At 40.9% G+C, this 18,737-nt stretch overlaps 2 pseudogenes; both read right to left on the bottom strand.

Moving 5' to 3' along the window:
- Positions 1–890: 890 nt before the first annotated feature.
- Positions 891–1,720, bottom strand: LOC129684664 (vomeronasal type-2 receptor 116-like; annotated as a pseudogene).
- Positions 1,721–9,848: 8,128 nt separating this feature from the next.
- LOC129684663 (refilin-B-like) lies at positions 9,849–10,466 on the bottom strand (annotated as a pseudogene).
- Positions 10,467–18,737: the final 8,271 nt, after the last annotated feature.

Here is an 18,737-nt window from a genome sequence, read left to right as displayed (position 1 = left end):
AAATTGTAATGGGACATCTATACAATGGAATATTACTCAGCAATAAAAAAACAAGGAAATCATGAATTTGCAGGTAAATGGTGGGATCTGGAAAAGATCATCCTGAGTGAGCTATCTCAGAAGCAGAAAGATGCACATGTTATATACTCACTCATATAGAGATATAATATAGGATAAACCTACTAAAATCTGTATTCCTAAAGAAATTAATCAAGAGGGAGGATTCTTGGTAAAATGCTCAGTCCTTATCCAGAAAGGCAAAGAGGCTGGACATCAGAAGAAGGAGAAAAGAGGGAACAAGTCAGGAGCCTGACACAGAAGGCCTCTGAAAGCCTCTGCCCTGCACACTATCAATGCAGATGCTGAGACTTATGGCCAACCTTTGGGCAGAGTGCAGGCAATCTTTTGAAAGAAGTAGGAAACTGTAAGATCTGGAGAGGACAGGAACTCCACAAGGAGAGCAACAGAATCAAAAAATCTGAGCATACGGGTCTTTCCTGAGATTGATACTCCAACCAAGGACCATGCATGGAAATAACCTAAGACTACTGCACAGATGTAGCCCATGGAATTTCAGTATTCAAGTGGGTTCCATAGTAATAGGAACAGAGACTGTCTCTAACATGAACTGATTGGCCTGCTCTTTAATTACCTCCCCCTGAGGGAGGAGCAGCATTACCAGGCCATGGAAGAAGAAAATGCAGCCACTCCTGATGAAACTTAATTGACTAAGATCAGAAGGAAGGAAAAGAAGACCTCCCCTATCAGTGGACTTGGAGGGGCATGGGTGCAGAGGGTGGAGTAAGGAGGGGTTGGGATGGGAGGTGAGATGTTACCACAGAGGGGATACAAAGTGAATAAAGCATAATTAATAAAGAATTAAAAATATAACACTTTGGGACAAAAATGCACACTAACAACCCTGCACTGAAGTCCAAGATGCAGAAGACCTCCACAGCCACCATGACCTTCCCCTTAGTGCTATGGTCGAAAGGCAGAAAAGTGACCCTTACACTGTAAAACACCAGCATGCTAAAGGCCAGGAATTTGGCTTCATTGAATCTGTCATGCAGATTCCTGGCCATGAAAGCAACAGTGAAGCTCCCCAGAGCCAAGAAGCCTAAGTATCCCAGAACAACACGGAATGCAATGACTGATCCTTTATTGCACAAATGATAATCAGCCCATGTTCAGAGTGTGTTTCTGTGTCAACAAAGGTAGGTGACACTACCAGCCAGATTCCACAAAGAACAAGTTGGATCATGATACAAATGGGAATAAGTTAGGTGCCCCTGATGTCAACATCCATCTCATCCTTCTTCTTGGAGTATTGAGCTTGAAGGCCAGGACCACAGTAATTGTCTTGGCCAAGATAGTAGAAAGAGCCACTGTAAAAAAGCTCCGAATGTGATCGGTTGCAGGTCCAGGTGCCCATATTTGGATGCCCAATGAACAGCAATGAGCACAGAAAACAGAAGGTGATGGAGATCAGTAGGATGTAGCTGAGAATGCGGTTATTGGCCTTCACAATGGGAGTGTCATTGTGCTTCACAAAAGCACCAAGTACAACAGATGTGAGTGCAGAGAAACCCAGGGACGTGCAAGCCAGAGCCATCCCCACTGGGTCTTCATAAGACAGAAAGGAGACATGCCTCTGCAGGCAGAATGTGTGCACTCTGTTGGCATACTGGTCATCTGGACATCTCACACAGTGTTCCATATCTGCTGGAGAGCATTAACAGCAAATCCTAATAAAATATGCTTAATCATTAAGTATCTGTATTAATCAGAATATAACATAATAAATCATTTGTTGAACAATTTTTTTGGTTTTATTGTTTTTTTTTTTCTGTTGCTATTGGAAGCAATGACATCAGGCTGTTCTGTGACAATGCATCTATACCTGGATATAGTATACCACCTTCATGGTAAAAGGAGAAGAAAAGATATTTATTCTTATCTATGATGTTTAATATACTTGAAAGTATTCAAAATGAGATAGAAAAGTCCTTAGTTTTTCAGTGCATAATAAATGATAATATAAAACAGCCAAGATTGTTTAATTCAACAAACCTTACATTTATCATATTCTGACCTATAGACTGTGCATGTGTAGTATTTTGGGTGAGAATTGCCCCCATATACACATATGACTGAATGTTTGGTCACTAGGGAGTGGGACAATTTAAATGGATCAAGAAATGTATTCTTTTTAGAGATGTGGCCTTGTTGGAGTAGATGTGGCCATGCTGGAGGAAGTGTCCTTGATTCTGGCCTTTGGTTTTCAAAAGCTCAACCCAGCCCCAGTGTCTCTTCCTGTCATCTGATGATCTGTATGTAGAATACTCAGAACCTCCTCCAGAATCATGCACATCTGTAGGCTACAAAGTTTTCTGACACTGTAATCCTGGAATTCTCCTGATTTTTATGTAAGTCCCAATTAAATGAGTTCTTTTATATGTACTGTCCTGGTCATGGTGTCTCTTCACAGAAATAAGACACAGGCTAATGCAGGAAAATAGAGAACAGGATATTGCTGTGACAGGACTGAGCATGCTGCTGGATTTTGTTATGTAAACACTGGAATTTTGGATTAAGAAAGCAATTGATTTCCTTATTTTTCATTGCTGAGTAATACTCCACAATTTCTGCATCCATTCTTCAGTTGAGGAGCATCTGGGCTGTTTCCAGCTTCTGGCTATTACAAATAAAGCTGCTACAAACATGGTTGAGAAAATGTCCTTATTGTGTACTTGAGCCTCTTTTGGATTTGTAGCCCATGGCAGTTTAATGTCCAAGTGGGTTACATAGTAATGGGAAGAGGGACTGCCTCTGACATGATCTGATTGGCCTGCTCTTTGATCACCTCCCTCTGAGGGGGGAGCAGCCTTACCAGGCCACAGAAGATGACAATGCAGCCACTCCTGATGAGATCTGATAGACTAAGATCAGAAGGAAGGAGAAGAGGACCTCTCCTTTCAGAGGACTTGGGGCATTTGTGAAGAAGGGGGTGGGATTGGGAAGGGAGGAGGAAGGGGCTTATGAGGGGATACAAAGTGAATAAAGTATAATTAATAAAAAAGAACATTTATAAATGTTGAAATATATCAATATTTTACACAATATTTTAATATTTGAAATGTATGGGCCAGCTCAAGAATTTTCAGAAAGGAAATATGTTAGTAAGTAGCTAGAGACTGTTCTTTTAATATTTTGAAAAAGTTGGACTAATTTTTTTTCCTTGCACAAAATGTCCGCCTGCTACTAAATGGAAAATATTGATGAAGGGTGTTGCTAAGAAAATTCTCAGATAACTTAATGTTAAATAAGTGATAATAAGTTAAATAAATGGTTATTAGTGATCACTCTCACATGGAACTATAATGAAAATCAGTAGGTTAAGCAAGGAAAAATATAAAATGTACAGTCTGAGGATTAAAAGAGCACCAGGACGAATAATGGAGCTAATTCTAGAGCTCAAGGAGATGATAAAAAAAAAAACAAAACAAAACAAAACAAAAAAAAACAACGAGGAAATCTTCATGCTAAGTGGACTAAATGGAATGGCAACCTAGGGTAAAGACTGACACCAAGCTAAGCTGAAGTTTGTGAAAGGGGAATGAGGAGAACCTTAAGCAATGAAGGAAATCATCAAAAATAGAGAGCTAGTGAAAATATATTTGTACAAGCGCATGGAGTTACAGGCCTAATAAGCTTAAAGCCTTAGAAGCTTTGGCCACATAGTTCTTGCTTTAAAGGATAAAATTAAGGAGTTGTGAAATATCCCTCTATGGCTAAGGACTACAACTACACCAAGTATTGGTCAGATATTTTCATGTGCCTAGGCCAAAAGGGTGAGCCATTAAGATGAAGCCTGGATTTGAATAAGATCCCAAATGCTGGAGATTCCAAAGTTATGGCATACCTGCCAAGGATAGCTTCCCTATGTTGAGACAGCCCAAGAGAGAAAATTGCTTGTAGTAAACAGATGTGAAAGAAGATGGAAATCTAGAGAGTGCCTTGACTTTATAGACACAGAGAAGCAGAACTTAAAGTTTTTCTTTCTGGATTTTTGTCTTTCTTTTGCTCAATATTTCCTTAATTTGCTTAATTTTCTCTCTTTTGAAATGGTAGTATATATTCTATTTTAGAACTATGTGATCTGCTTTTTACTTTTGCTTTTATAAGGGGGTACAGTTAAGAAATTGCCATGACTCTCAGAAAAGACCTCAACTTTAGACATGTAAACATTATTGAGACTGTGATAAATTGTGAATACTTTTGAAGTTAGGCTGTTTTTGCATTATGTTATGGCTACACGCTTATGGGGCCAAAAAGTTGTACATGGTGATCTGAATTAACGCTATAGGTCAGAAGATTGTAGCTGTTTGATCATTAGGGAGTGACACTATTTGAAATGATTAAAAGGTATGTTCACGTTTAATTACCTCCCCCTGAGGGGGTACCAGCATTACCAGGCCACAGAGGAAGACAATGCAGCCACTGCTGATGAGCCTAACAGACTAGGATCAGAAGGAAGGAAAAGAAGACCTCCCCTACCAGTGGACTTGGGAAGGGACATGCTTGGAGAAGGTCGAGGAATGGAGGGATTGGGAGGGGAGGAAGGAGGTAACTACAGGGAGATACAAAGTAAATAAAGTGAAATTAATAAAAAAATTAAAATAAAAAATTAAACAAAAGATTAAAATTTAATAAATTTTATTAATTAAAATTTTCATTCATGCAATTGAATAACCTTGATGACATTGAGTACATCAAAAATCATATAATATATCATGACATTTTATTTGACTTTTATGTTCATGTTCTTCACCACCCTAAACATCTCATTAAATCATATTTAATAATATACACAATGAAGATCATAATTCTAATACCTAAGACCAAATTATGGTTTGATCTCTTATGTTTTGTACCTTGTGAGAAGAAAAAAAAAAGACCTGGAAGTAACAGGAGTTCCACAGAAAACCAACAAAGCCAACTAACCAGGGGCCCGGAGGGGCTTGCTAAGACTGAAGCATCAATCAAGGACCATACACAAACTGGACCTATGCCCCCTACAAAGATTTAACAGATGAACAGCTTAGGCCTCAGGTGGGTGCACTCATAAAAGAAGTGGGGACTACATCATACATGGACTTGCCAGGTTTTTGATCACTTTCCCCTGTTAGGATTGCCTTTTCAGGCCACAGAAGAAGAGCACATGCTCAGTCCTGATGTAACTTGATAAGCTAGGCTGGATGGGAAAAAGGGAGGAGGGATGTAGGGAGATGGAACTGGAAAAGGATTAGAAATGGGCTACAACAAGGATGTGAAAGTGAATAAAAATAAATTTAAAAATCTGTACTCCACCAAGAAAGAAAGAAAGAATGAATAAAAGAAAGGAAGGAAGGAAGAAATGAAAGAAGGAAGGAAGAAAAGAAAAAGGGAAGGAAAAAAGAGGAAAACGAAAAATCAATGACAGATCCTGTCCATTCTGTTAGCCTGGCTCTTTTATTGGGGAATTGAGTCCGTTGATGTTGAGAGTTATTTGTAATGGAATTTTGGGTTTCTTTGTAAACTCAGTTATGTTATGTAAATATGTTTTTTATTTAATTCCAAGTGTTGGATTTTAGTTGGGCTTTAGTTTGTCCACAGCTGATAATTGTCTTGTGTGGGGTGTGGCTTTTACCAGCTGGTAATGTCCTTCCACTTGCCATGTGTGGCACATAAAGGGGTGTGGTCTACGACTCTGGGAGATATAAATATGAGTGCTCAGAGAGAGAAGTGTGGCATGCAGTGATGGCATGTAATGGTGTCAATTGGCAGTTTGAAGATCCCAAAATCTGATGGTGTGGTTCTTTGTACAGACAGACAGAGACAAATGTTTTGGGGCACAGAAGCTTAGAGGAGACTGCTAGCTGTGTTTGCTGTTGACAGAGATTTGTACATCACCTAAAGACTCATCTAACCTAAGCAGCCAGGAGAAGTAAAGTGGTCTATGTCCTGTCTTCCCATTAACCTTCTCTCACCTATGTAGGGATGAGAAGTTAGAAAGGAGGTAGAGGCCTAAACACCCCAAATAAGATAGAGTTTTAAAATGAGCTCTACAGATAGTTAAGACCAACGATCGTTAATCCCTGTTATTTTGATGGTGATGGTGGTGCAGTTTATTGTGTGGTGTGGGTGTGCTTCCATTCTTTTGGTTATGCTGATATGGGGTTATTATTTCCTGTGTTTTCCTGAGTATAGTTAGCCTTCTTGGGTTCGAGTTTTTCTTCTAGAATCATTTGTGGGACTGAATATGTGCACATGACATATCTTGTTTTCTTAATCTATGGTGATTAAAACGTTTGCTGGGTATAGTAGTCAGGATGGTTATCTAGGATCTCTTAGTGTTTGTAAGATATCTGTCCAGGCTCTTTAGCTGGTAGCCCAGAGACAAATCCAGCTGCTCTGAGCTGCATGCTGGCTCCAATCCCATTGTTGAGTGCTCCCTCAAGGCCACCAAGCTAGATGCCCTAGCTTCACCTAGGCAGTCCAGGAACATGCTCAGCTACTCTAAGCTTTGAGCTGTCCAAGACCCACATTGTTGGTCATTCCCTCATGTTCACCAAGGGAAATACCTTAGCTTCACTCAAGAACTCCACCCAAAGGCACCAAGCCAGACACTTCAGCATCAAGCAGGAACATCCAGGGACTACCAGATACTTAGAGGACAGTGTAACAACACAAACAACAAGAGCCAATGAAACACTGCACCTGCAGCAACAAGGATCCTACTATAGCAAGCCCTGGATACGTTAACAAAACCAAAGCAGAGAAAATTATCTCACCTCCAATTTGATAAGGATGATACAGACCTTTAAAGAGGATTTTAGTAAATCCCTTAAAGACATAAAGAAGAATACAATTAAACAGGTGACAGAGATTAATACAACTGTTCAAGACTTGAAAATGGAAGTAGAAGCAATTAAAAAATACAAACTGAGGGAATCCTGGAGATTCCCAAGGGAAGAGAAAACCTAGGGAAGAGAACAGGAACAACAGACATAAGTATCAACTAAAGATTAAAAGAGATAGAAGATTGAATCCCTGGCATAGAAGACACAATAAAAGAATCTGATTCATCAGTCAAAGAAAATACTAAATCTAACAAATTTCTGACATGAAACATCCAGGAAATCTGGGATACTCTGAAAAGACCTAATTTAAGAATAATAGGAATCAGAGAAGGTGAAGAGTCCCAGCTCCAAGGACCAGAAAATATTTTCAACAAAATGATAGAAAAAAATATCCAGTCTGAATAAGAAATGCTTATAAACATACAAGAAGTTTACAGAATACCACTTAGATTTGACTAGAAAAGAAAATGCACCCACCCCTAGTAACTACAACACTAAATTTACAGAACAAAGAAAGAATATTCAAAGCTGCAATGAAAAAAGGTTAAGTAACATAAAAAGGCAGACCTATCAGATTTATACCTGATTTCTCAACAGAGACTCAAAAAGCTAGAAGGGCCAGGACAGATGACCTGCAAACACTAAGAGACCACAAATGCCAGCCTAAGTCCAGCAAAATTATCAATCACCGTAGATGGAGAAAACAAGATATTCTGAGACAAGACCAAATTTAAACAATATCTATGCACAAAGACAGCCAGGCAGAAAATGCTAAAGTAAAAATCAAACCCAAGGTGGTTAAATACACCCAAAAAAACACAGCAAATAAATAATTCCAAACCAGAAAAAACCAAAGAAGGGAATTAAACCCAGACACACATACTGTCATCTCCAACATCAAATTAATAGGAATTAACAAGCACTGGTCACTAATATCTCTCCATATCAATGGAAACCATTTCTATGAAGTCTCCCACTCAACAAACAAACAAACAAACAAACAAAACCGAGTTTTCCCAAAGCATTCTTTCAAAATGCTGTTCCTCACAAAAGGGCCCTCTGCTACTTTTTATATTGTAAAAAAAAATGGGGATGTATTTCAAAACTCCAAAATACCTATGAGCACAGTTACACAAGCCCAGGGAGATGTTAAGCAGATGCCAGACATGCTAGGGCTGCCCCAGAGCCTGTGCCTGGCACCAACCTTTAGAAACCGGATGCCTGTGGTGCCTCAAAGTGGGCCACCTGTTTACCCAAACCAACAACAGCATAACAGGCAGACAGTTGATGTTTTACTTAGTTATCAGGGAGATGCAAATCAAAACGAACCTGAGATTTCACTTTACACCCATCAGAATGTCTAAGATCAAAAACTCAAGTGACAGTGCATGCTGGAGAGGATGTGGAGAAAGGGGAACCTTCCTCCATTGCTGGGGGGAACGTAAACTTGTAAAACCACTTGGAAATCAGTCTGGTGCTTTCTCAGACAATTAGGAATATAGTGCTTCCTCAAGATCCAGCTACAGCACTCCTAGGCATATATCCAAAATATGCTCAAGTATACAACAAGGATATTTGTTCAACCATGTTCATAGCAGATTTATTTGTAATATCCTGAACCTGGAAAAAACTCAGATGTCCCTCAAGAGTAATGGATACAGAAATTGTGGTATATTTACACAAGGGAATACTACTCAACAAAAAACAAGGAAATCATGAACCTTGCAGGCAAATGGTGGGACCTAGAAAAGATCTTCCTGAGTGGAGTATCCTAGAAGCAGAAAGACACACATGGTATATTAGACCTATAAGTGGATATTAGACCTATAATATAAGATAAACATACTAAGTGGATATTAGACCTATAATATAGGATAAACATACTAAAATCTGTACATATAAAGAAGATAAGAAAAGACTTTCGAGGCCACAGAGGAGGACAATGCAGCCAGTCCTGATGAGACCTGATAACCTAGGGTCAGATGGAAGGGGAGGAGGACCTCCCCTATCACTGGACTAGGAGAGGGGAATGGGAGGAGATGAAGAAGGGTAGGAAGGAAATGGGGGGGGCTGGATCTGGGATACAATGTGAATAAATTATAATAAAAATAAAAATAATGATCATCTCCTGCTGAGGGGGAAGAAGCCTTACTAGGCCACAGAAGAAGATAATGCAGCCACTCCTGATGAGACCTGATTAAACTAGGGTCAGAGGAAAAGGGAGGAGGACCTCACTTTTCAGTGGACTGGGAGCTGGACATGAGTGGAAAAGATTGAGGGTGGGGGTGGGAGGGGAGGAGGGAAGGAGGTACAGGGGGGATACAAAGTGAATAAACTGTAATTAATAAAAATAAAAATAATAAAATAATTTAAAAAATATTCTGCACAGATGTATCCCATGACAGTTCAGTGTCCAATTGGGTTCCCTATGATGGTTCAGTGTCCAAGTGGGTTCCATAATAATGGAGACAGGGACTGTCTCTGACATGAACTGATTGGTCTGCTCTTTGATCACCTCCCTTGAAAGGGGAGCAGCCTTACCAGGCCACAGAGGAAGACAATGCAGCCACTCCTGATGAGACCTGATAGACTAGGATCAGAAGGAAGGAGAGGAGGACCTGTGGGAAAGGGGGAAGGAGGGTGGAATTGGGAGGGCAGAAGGAGGTAACTACAGGGGGGATACAAAGTAAATAAACTGTAATTAATAAAAATAAAAATAAACGATCTGAAAAATTTTAAACGAACCAGAGTTTCTCTATTATTATAGGATACAATGATTTTTTTAAAAAATCTTCTTCCCCGGGTAGGCTTAGAGGCATCTCCAGGTTAGACTACTCTGGGGCTGGGGTGATGTGCAAGAGCAATGCTACCCAGCTTGTCCAGGGTGGTCTGGGGACCAGGGCAGTATAGGAACAGCTGGTACAACCCAAGCAGCTAGCTGAGTCAGCATTTATCTGAGGGCCCATCCCTACCCAGGAACTCTGTAGCCTTGAGCTCCACACTGGACAGAGGCCTCCTCAGCTTCTTGTGGAAGTTGTAATCCAAAGTGGTGGTGTAGATGGTCTCAGGGTTCTTGGGGTAGGTGATGATGGTGCTGTGCGCAGGCTTGTGTGGGGCTGGAAGTATGCTTCTGCCTTACAGTTTCACTAAGTGCAATTGGAGATACAGGTGGCTGTCTGTCTGCAAGAAGCCACGACCAGGCCCAGGGGCATGTGCAAGGACTGATCAACTGTAGCTCAGAATCACGCTTGACTGAGGAAGTCTGCTTTGTTTCCTTTGGTGGTAAAGGGTCGAACTTCTTAGTGGAAGGACAGTGGACCGAGTACTGGCGAACAGCCAGCTGCTATAAGTGGGTCTGAGATGCCTGGTTTAGGATTCCAGGGGTTGCACCTGGGACCTCAGGGCTCTCCCCATCTCTGCCTGCAGCCATGCAGCGAGCCGCCAGTGGCTGGGGCTAGGACTTGGGGGCAACCCGGAGGCTGAGCTGTCTAGGAGGCCTTCACCCTTCTTATTCGTATCCATGAGCTCTGGAAAATTCTGCAGGCTCAGCCCACCCACCATAGCTGCTTGTTTTGCTGGGCCTGAGCACAGGCTGCAAGGTGTTGGGAGTGTTAAGAGAGGGCAGCCCTCCCTGACCCTGCCACAAGCCCTTTGTCCATAGAACATGTTTTTAATACTTTTAAAAGTAAATTTTCGGGGGGCAGGGCAAGATGGCGGTGCCAGGAGGACTCTCATTCTGAGGAGCAGCACAGCAGGATTGGCACAGTGACCAGCAATCAGAACTCGCGGCCATAAAACACAAGTGATTGTGTTTCACAGGTGAGAGGATACCCCACGGTGGGGGATTCAATCAGCTTTAACTCACCCGGCTAAACCTTGGAAGAGATCCCGGTTCCGCCAGGTGCTTGGTCGCCAGCCCAGAGCTACCCGCCAGCGCAATCTGGTCACGGTCCCAGACTGAACTGTGGGCCCACAACATCACAGACTAGATTTCCCAGTCGAGAGATAACCCCACGGAGCAGGAAACTATTGGGACCGACCTCAGGTCACCCAGACTTGCCCTGGAAAAGACTCGGATTCCGCGGGTGCCCCAAGAGCCAGCCCAGAGCCAGAGCCGGGACCCAGGCGCCTGCATGGAGCCCTGCCTGTGCGCCTGATTCACCACCTCAGATAGAACTGTGGGCACCAGGGCACCAGGCACCAGAGACTGCGTTTCACTGTCAGGTGCAAACCCATAGGGAGGGAAACGGCTGGTCTGATCTCAGAGCACTCAGCCGACACCCCCACCCCGAAACGGTCTAGGGAAAATTACTCAGTTTAGGCAGCTGCCAAGGCTCCGAATGGCCAGAAAGGCGGAGCCACAAGTGGGCATCTGTGCCTGTGGGTTCTACTCGCCACCCCAGACAGAAGAGCGGTCCCCAAAGCAAAGACTGGGTGTCTCTGACAGGAGGAAACCCCCAGCGGAGGGGATCATCAGCTCTAATGCTTAGGACACCCAGCACCAAAAGACTCCCTGGATTCACGCAGACTCTAGGCTCTAATACAGGCAGGAGCGCTGTCCTCAGCCGCCATTATTGAGTTTCCCTAGGGCACTGGGACACACAGCTGCATCCTCAGACCTACAAAAACCAGAGAGCCATTACAGCAGCCCTTAGATACTGTGCCCAGGATCAACCAGTTATCCCTAGCTAGACTGTCAAAACTGTGGGAATCCTAGGTCCTTCAAGAGGGCTGCACCCACAGCGTCTGGACCAGAGCAGTGCCTGCAGCCGCCATCCCAGACAGGGACACACAGCTTCTGGTCCAGAGTGAGGCACCCAGCCTCCAGACCAGAGTAGCGCCCCCAGGCGCCAACTCAACCTAGGTGCACATCCTCCAGACCCAGAGCTGAGCACTCAGCCTCTGTCCCAGAGACTTGCTGAGTGCACCTCTCACTTTCCCGGACAGAACTGTGCGCCCCAGGATAACAGACTGAGTTTCCCTGTTGGGAGAAAACCCCACAGCTAGGGAATCAGCAGGTTCTTCAAGAGGACTGTACCTGGAAATTTAGTGAGCAGCAGCACACTAAATTTATAACAAGAAACCCAGCAGTGGGGCAGCTGTCTTGAGAACTTCTATGGGTAAGAGGACATCCCCCCCTGCCTAACAAAGACCACAACTACGACTCAGGGCTATAAACCTGAGGTGAGCAGTGGCAACTCCTGAGAAACACTGGCCATACAGTGACCATAACCAAAAAGCAGAGAAGGACTCCTTCAGGAAAAATCATCTTCCGGCCAAGGGGATACTCCCTACCTCAGGACTCCAGGAAGCACAGAAACTAACAGCCAACACCTAAATCAGCCCAATGGGTAGAGGCCAGCGTAAAAGCTCAACCAACAAATGACAGAGCAATATGGCATCTTCAGAAACCAGCCACCCAGGGACGAACAGCCCTGGACAACGCAGCATAATAGAAAATCAAGAAGATGACCTTACATCTATGCTGATGAAGAAGATAATAGAGGAAACAAATAAAATACGTAAAGAATTAGAGGAAGATAAAACCAAACAGATCATGGCTATCCGTAAAGAAATGGAGAAAGTTAAAGGCAAGCACATTATGGACATCCATGAAGAAATACGGGAAGATGCAGCCAAACAGCTTGTGGCCTTCAGAGAAGAAATAATTAAATCACTGAAAAATAAAAGAGACAGAGTTGAAGGAACTAAAAGAAAAAGAGGAAAATACAAGCAGACAGGTGAAGGAAGTAAACAAAACAACTCAAGACCTGAAGATAGAACTAGAAAAATTAAAGAAAACACAAATGGAGGAAATAATGGAGGGGAAGAATTTAGGGAAGAAAACAGGAACTACAGAGCTAAGCAAAACCAACAGACTACAAGAAATGGAAGAAAGAATCTCAGGTGTAGAAGATACAATGGAAGAAATCGATGTATCTGTCAAAGAAAATGTTAAATCCAAAAAATTCCTGACACAAACCGTCCAAGAAATCCAAGACAATATGAAAAGACAAAACCTAAGAATAATAGGAATAGAGGAAAAAGAAGATTCCCTTCTCCAAGGCCCAGAAAATATTTTCAACAAAATCATTGAAGAAAATTTCCCCAAGTTAAAGGAGAAGCCAATAAGGATACATGAGGCCTACAGAACACCCAACAAATTAGACCAGAAAAGAAAATCCTCCCGCCACATAATAATCAAAACAGTAAGTATACAGAACAAAGAAAAAATACTAAAAGCTGCAAGGGAAAAAGGCCAAGTAACATATAACGGCAAACCCATTAGAATCACACCTGACTTTTCAACAGAAACTATGAAAGCCAGAAGGGCCTGGACAGATATCATGCAGACCCTAAGAGAACACAGATGTCAGACCAGGCTACTATACCCTGCAAAACACTCAGTTCTCATAGACGGAGAAAACAAGATATTCAATGACAAAAACAAATTTCAACAATACCTACACACAAATCCAGCATTACAGAAGACACTGGAAGGGAAAATACAACCCAAGAAAATTAGCTTCTGTCAAGAAAACACAGGAAATAATTAACCTTACTACAGCAAAACAAAAAGCAACCAAGCACACAACCTTATGAACACAGCCAACATCAAAATCAAAGGATCTAACAGCCACTGGGCATTAATCTCTCTCAACATCAATGGACTCAACTCTCCAGTAAAAAGACACAGATTAACAGAGTGGATACGTAAACAAAACCCAGCAATCTGTTGCATACAAGAAACACACCTAAGTCACAAAGATAGACATTACCTGAGGGTAAAAGGTTGGAAGATGACTTTCCAAGCAAATGGACCCAAGAAACAAGCAGGAGTAGCCATTCTAATATCTGACAAAATAGACTTTCAACCAAAATTAATAAAAAGAGATGGGGAAGGACACTTCATACTCATCAAGGGAAAATTCCACCAGGAAGACATCACAATCCTGAACATCTATGCCCCAAATACAAGAGCATCCACATTTGTAAAAGAAACATTGATAAAATTTAAACCACATATAGATCCCCACACATTAATAGTGGGAGACTTCAACACCCCACTCTCAACAAAGGACAGGTCAACAAAACAGAAATTAAACAAAGAAACAATATCTCTGACAGAGGTCATGAATCAAATGGACCTCACAGACATCTACAGAACTTTACACCCAAACACAAAAGAATTTACCTTCTTCTCAGCACCTCATGGAACCTTCTCCAAAATAGACCATATAGTTGGTCACAAAGCAAGCCTCAACAGATACAAGAAGACTGAAATAATCCCTTGTATCCTGTCTGATCACCATGGAATAAAGCTGGACTTCAACAACAACAGAAATAGCAAAAAGCCTACACACTCATGGAAACTGAACAACTTGTTACTAAATGACAGCTGGGTCAGGGAAGAAATAAAGAAAGAAATTAAAGCCTTTCTAGAACTCAATGAAAATGAAGACACAACATACCCTAACTTGTGGGACACAATGAAAGCAGTGCTAAGAGGAAAGTTCATAGCACTAAGTGCCTTCAAGAAGAAATTCGAGACAGCTCATTCAAGCAACTTAATGGCCCACTTAAAAACCCTAGAAAAAGAAGAAGCAGACACACCAAAAAGGAGTAGACGGCTGGAAATAATCAAACTCAGGGCTGAAATCAATCAATTAGAAACAAATAAAACAATTCAAAGAATCAATGAAACCAAGAGCTGGTTCTTTGAGAAAATCAACAAGATAGACAAACCCTTAGCCAAGCTAACTAAAAGGCAGAGAGACACCACCCAAATCAACAAAATCAGAAATGAAAAGGGGGACATAACTACAGACACTGAGGAAATCCAAACAATCATTAGGACTTACATCAAAAGTCTATATGCCACAAAATTTGAAAATCTAAATGAAATGGACAATTTTCTTGATCGATTTGACTTACCAAAGCTGAATCAGGACCAGGTAAATCAATTAAATAGTCCTATATCCCCCAAAGAAATAGAAGCAGTCATCAAAAGTCTCCCATCCAAAAAAAGCCCAGGACCAGATGGCTTCAGTGCAGAATTCTACCAGACCTTCAAAGAAGAGCTAACTCCAATTCTCTTCAAACTATTCCACAAAATAGAAACAGAAGGAACATTACCAAACTCATTCTATGAAGCCACAATCACCTTGGTACCTAAACCTCACAAAGACTCAACAAAGAAAGAGAATTTCAGGCCAATCTCCCTTATGAACATTGATGCAAAAATACTTAACAAAATACTTGCAAACCGGATCCAAGAACACATCAAAGATATTATCCACTATGACCAAGTAGGCTTCATCCCAGGTATGCAGGGGTGGTTCAATATACGGAAATCCATCAATGTGATCCAACATATTAACAAACTGAAAGAAAAAAACCACAGGATAATCTCCCTAGATGCTGAAAAAGCATTTGACAAAATCCAACATCCATTCATGTTTAAAGTACTGGAGAGATCAGGGATACAAGGCACATATCTAAACATAGTAAAGGCGATATACAGCAAGCCTATAGCCAACATCAAACTAAATGGAGAGAAACTTAAAGCAATCCCACTGAAATCAGGGACAAGACAAGGCTGCCCACTCTCTCCATATCTCTTCAACATAGTGCTGGAAGTCCTTGCTGAGCAATAAGACAGTTGAAGGAGATCCTCAAGGGGATACAGATGGGAAAGGAAGAAGTCAAATTATCACTATTTGCAGATGATATGATAGTATATATGAGTGACCCTAAAACTCTACCAGGGAACTCCTACAGCTGATAAACACCTTCAGCAAAGTGGAAGGATACAAAATTAACTCGAAAAAATCAGTAGCTCTCCTGTATACAAAAGATAAAAGGGCTGAGAAAGAATTTAGAGAAACAACACCATTCACAATAGCCACAAATGACATAAAGTACCTTGGTGTAACCCTAACCAAGCAAGTCAAAGACTTGTATGAAAAAAATTTCAACTCTCTGAAGAAAGAATTAGAGGAAGATATGAGAAGATGGAAAGATCTCCCATGCTCATGGCTTGGCAGGATTAACATAGTAAAAATGGCCATCTTAACAAAAACAATCTACAGATTTAATGCAATTCCCATCAAATTGCCAACACAATTCTTTACAGACCTGGAAAGAAAAATTCTCAACTTTATATGGAATAACAAGAAACCCAGAATTGCTAAAACAATCCTCTATAATAAAAGATCTTCTGGAGGTATCTCCATCCCTGATCTCAAGCTGGACTGTAGAGCAACAGTTATAAAAACTGCATGGTACTGGCATAGAAACAGAATGGCGGATCAATGGAATCGAACAGAAGACCCAGAAATAAACCCACACACTTATGGACACCTGATTTTTGACAAAGATGCCAAAACCATACAATGGAAAAAAAGATAGCATCTTCCACAAATGGTGCTGGTCCAACTGGATGTCTACATGTAGAAAAACGAAAATAGATCCATACTTATCACCCTGCACAAAACTGAAGTCCAAGTGGATCAAAGACCTCAACCTAAAACCTAAAACCTAAAACCTAAAACATAAAAGGGGAATACCCTAGAACTCATTGGTACAGGAGAAAACTTCCTGAACAGAACACCAACAGCACAGGCTCTAAGAGCAACAATCAATAAATGGGACCTCATGAAACTCAAAAGCTTCTGTAAAGGAAAGGACACCATCATCAAAACAAAGCGACTGCCTACAGATTGGGAAAGAATCATCACCAACCCTTTATCTGACAGAGGACTCATATCCAATATATATAAAGAACTAAACATGCTGAAAAGCAACAAACCAAGTAATCCACTTAAAAATGGGGAACAGAGCTAAAGAGAGAATTCTCTGTAGAGGAATATCGAATGGCAGAGAAGCACTTAAAGAAATGCTCAACCTCATTAGCCATTAGGGAAATGATGAGGCTGGATAAAAAATCAGCAAAAATAAATAAATAAATAAATAGATAAATAAATAATTGGTAGCTGGCCTTTATATAAATGATAAATGCGCCAAGAAAGAAATTAGGAAAACAACACACTTCACAATAGCCACAAATGTATGTTCACAGAGAACATAAAAGGAACATAAAAAAATATCTTGGGGTAACTCTAACTAAGCAAGTGAAAGACATGAATGGCCATAACTTCAAGTGTTTGAAAAAATAAATTAGAGAAAATTTTAGGAGATGGAAAGATCACCCATCTTATGAATCGGTAGGGTTAACATAATAAAAATGGCCATCTTACCAAAAGCAATCTGCAGATTCAATGCAAGCCCCGTAAAAAGTCCAACACAATTCTTTATAGACATTGAAAGAACAATACTCCTCTTCATATGGAAAACAAAAATCCCAGGGTAGCTTAAAGATTACTGGACAATTAAAAAAACTTCTGGAGATATTAATATTCCTAATATTAAACTGCACTACAGAACAATGACAATAAAAAACATGTGGTATTAACATAACAGTTGACAGCTTGATCAATGGAATCAAATCAATGACCCAGAAGTAAATCCACACACTTACAGACACTTAATTTTTTTTTTTTTTTACAAAGCCAAAATTATACAAAGGAAAAAAAAAAGTGTTTTCAACAGGCGGTGCTGTTCCACCTGATTATCTGCATGTAGAAGAATTCAAAAGGTTCCATATCTACAACCCCGCACAAAACTCAAGTCCAAGTAAATCAAAGGCCTCAACATAAGACTGGATATACTAAATCTAATATAAGAGAAAATGGGGGATAGCTTAGAATGCATTGGCACAAGATACAGCTTCCTGGACAGAACACCAAAGGCTTAGGAATGAAGATCAACAATTATTAAGTGAGACCTCATGAAACTGAAAAGCTTCTTCAAGATAAAGAACACCATCAGTGGAATAAAAAGGCAGCCTGCAAAATGGGAAAATATTTATACTAGCTCCACATCTAACAGAGGGCTGATATCTGAAATAGAGAGAACTCAAGGAACCAGATATAAACAAGCCAAATAACCCAATTAAAAAAGAGGCACAGATAAGGGAAGTCCTTGTCCCCTTCCATCTGACCCTAGTCCATCAGGTCTCATTAGGACTGGCTTCTTTGTCTTCCTCTGTTGACTGGTAAGGCTGTTCCACCCTCAGATTGAGGTGATGAAAGAGCCAGCCCATGAGTTCATGGCAGAGAAAGTACCTGTTCCTATTATTGGGGAACCCTCTTGGACACTGAACTGCCATGGGCTACTTCTGTGCAGGGGTTCTAAGTTATCTCTGTGCATGTTCCTTGTTTGGAGTATCAGTCTTAAAAAAGACCCTTGTGCCCAGATTTTTTGGTTCTGTTGCCTATCATTGGACTGGGGGAGGGGCGTAGGAAAAAAAAAAGGGAGGGAAGGTTGGGATTGGAAGGGGGTAGGGGAGAAGGCTGCAACTTCGATGCGAAGTGAATAAACTGCAATTAATAAAAGTAAATTAAAAATTTTAAAAATATAAAAATGAGATACAGAACTAAACAGAATGCTTGACTGAGGAATCTCTAATGGCCAAGAAGCACTTAAACAAATGTTCAACATCCTTAGTTATCACAGAAATGCAAATCAAAATGACTCTGAGATTTTAATCACCAAAAGGATTAAAGATTGGTGATTAAAGGATTTAATCACTCCTTTAATCACCAAAAGGATTAAGATTTAAAAAAAAAAAAAAGCAACAACTCATACTGGAGAGGAGGTAGAGCAAGGGAAACACCCCTTCATTGTTGGTAGGAGTTCCAATTTGTACAACCACTTTTAAAACCAATTTCACAGTTTCTCAGAAAATTGGGTATACATCTACTTCAAGAG

Source organism: Psammomys obesus, unplaced genomic scaffold (genome assembly GCF_907164565.1).
Source record: "Psammomys obesus unplaced genomic scaffold, mPsaObe1.curated_primary_1811, whole genome shotgun sequence".
Classification (NCBI taxonomy): Eukaryota; Metazoa; Chordata; class Mammalia; order Rodentia; family Muridae; genus Psammomys; species Psammomys obesus.
This window is presented reverse-complemented; position numbering and strand designations above follow the sequence as displayed.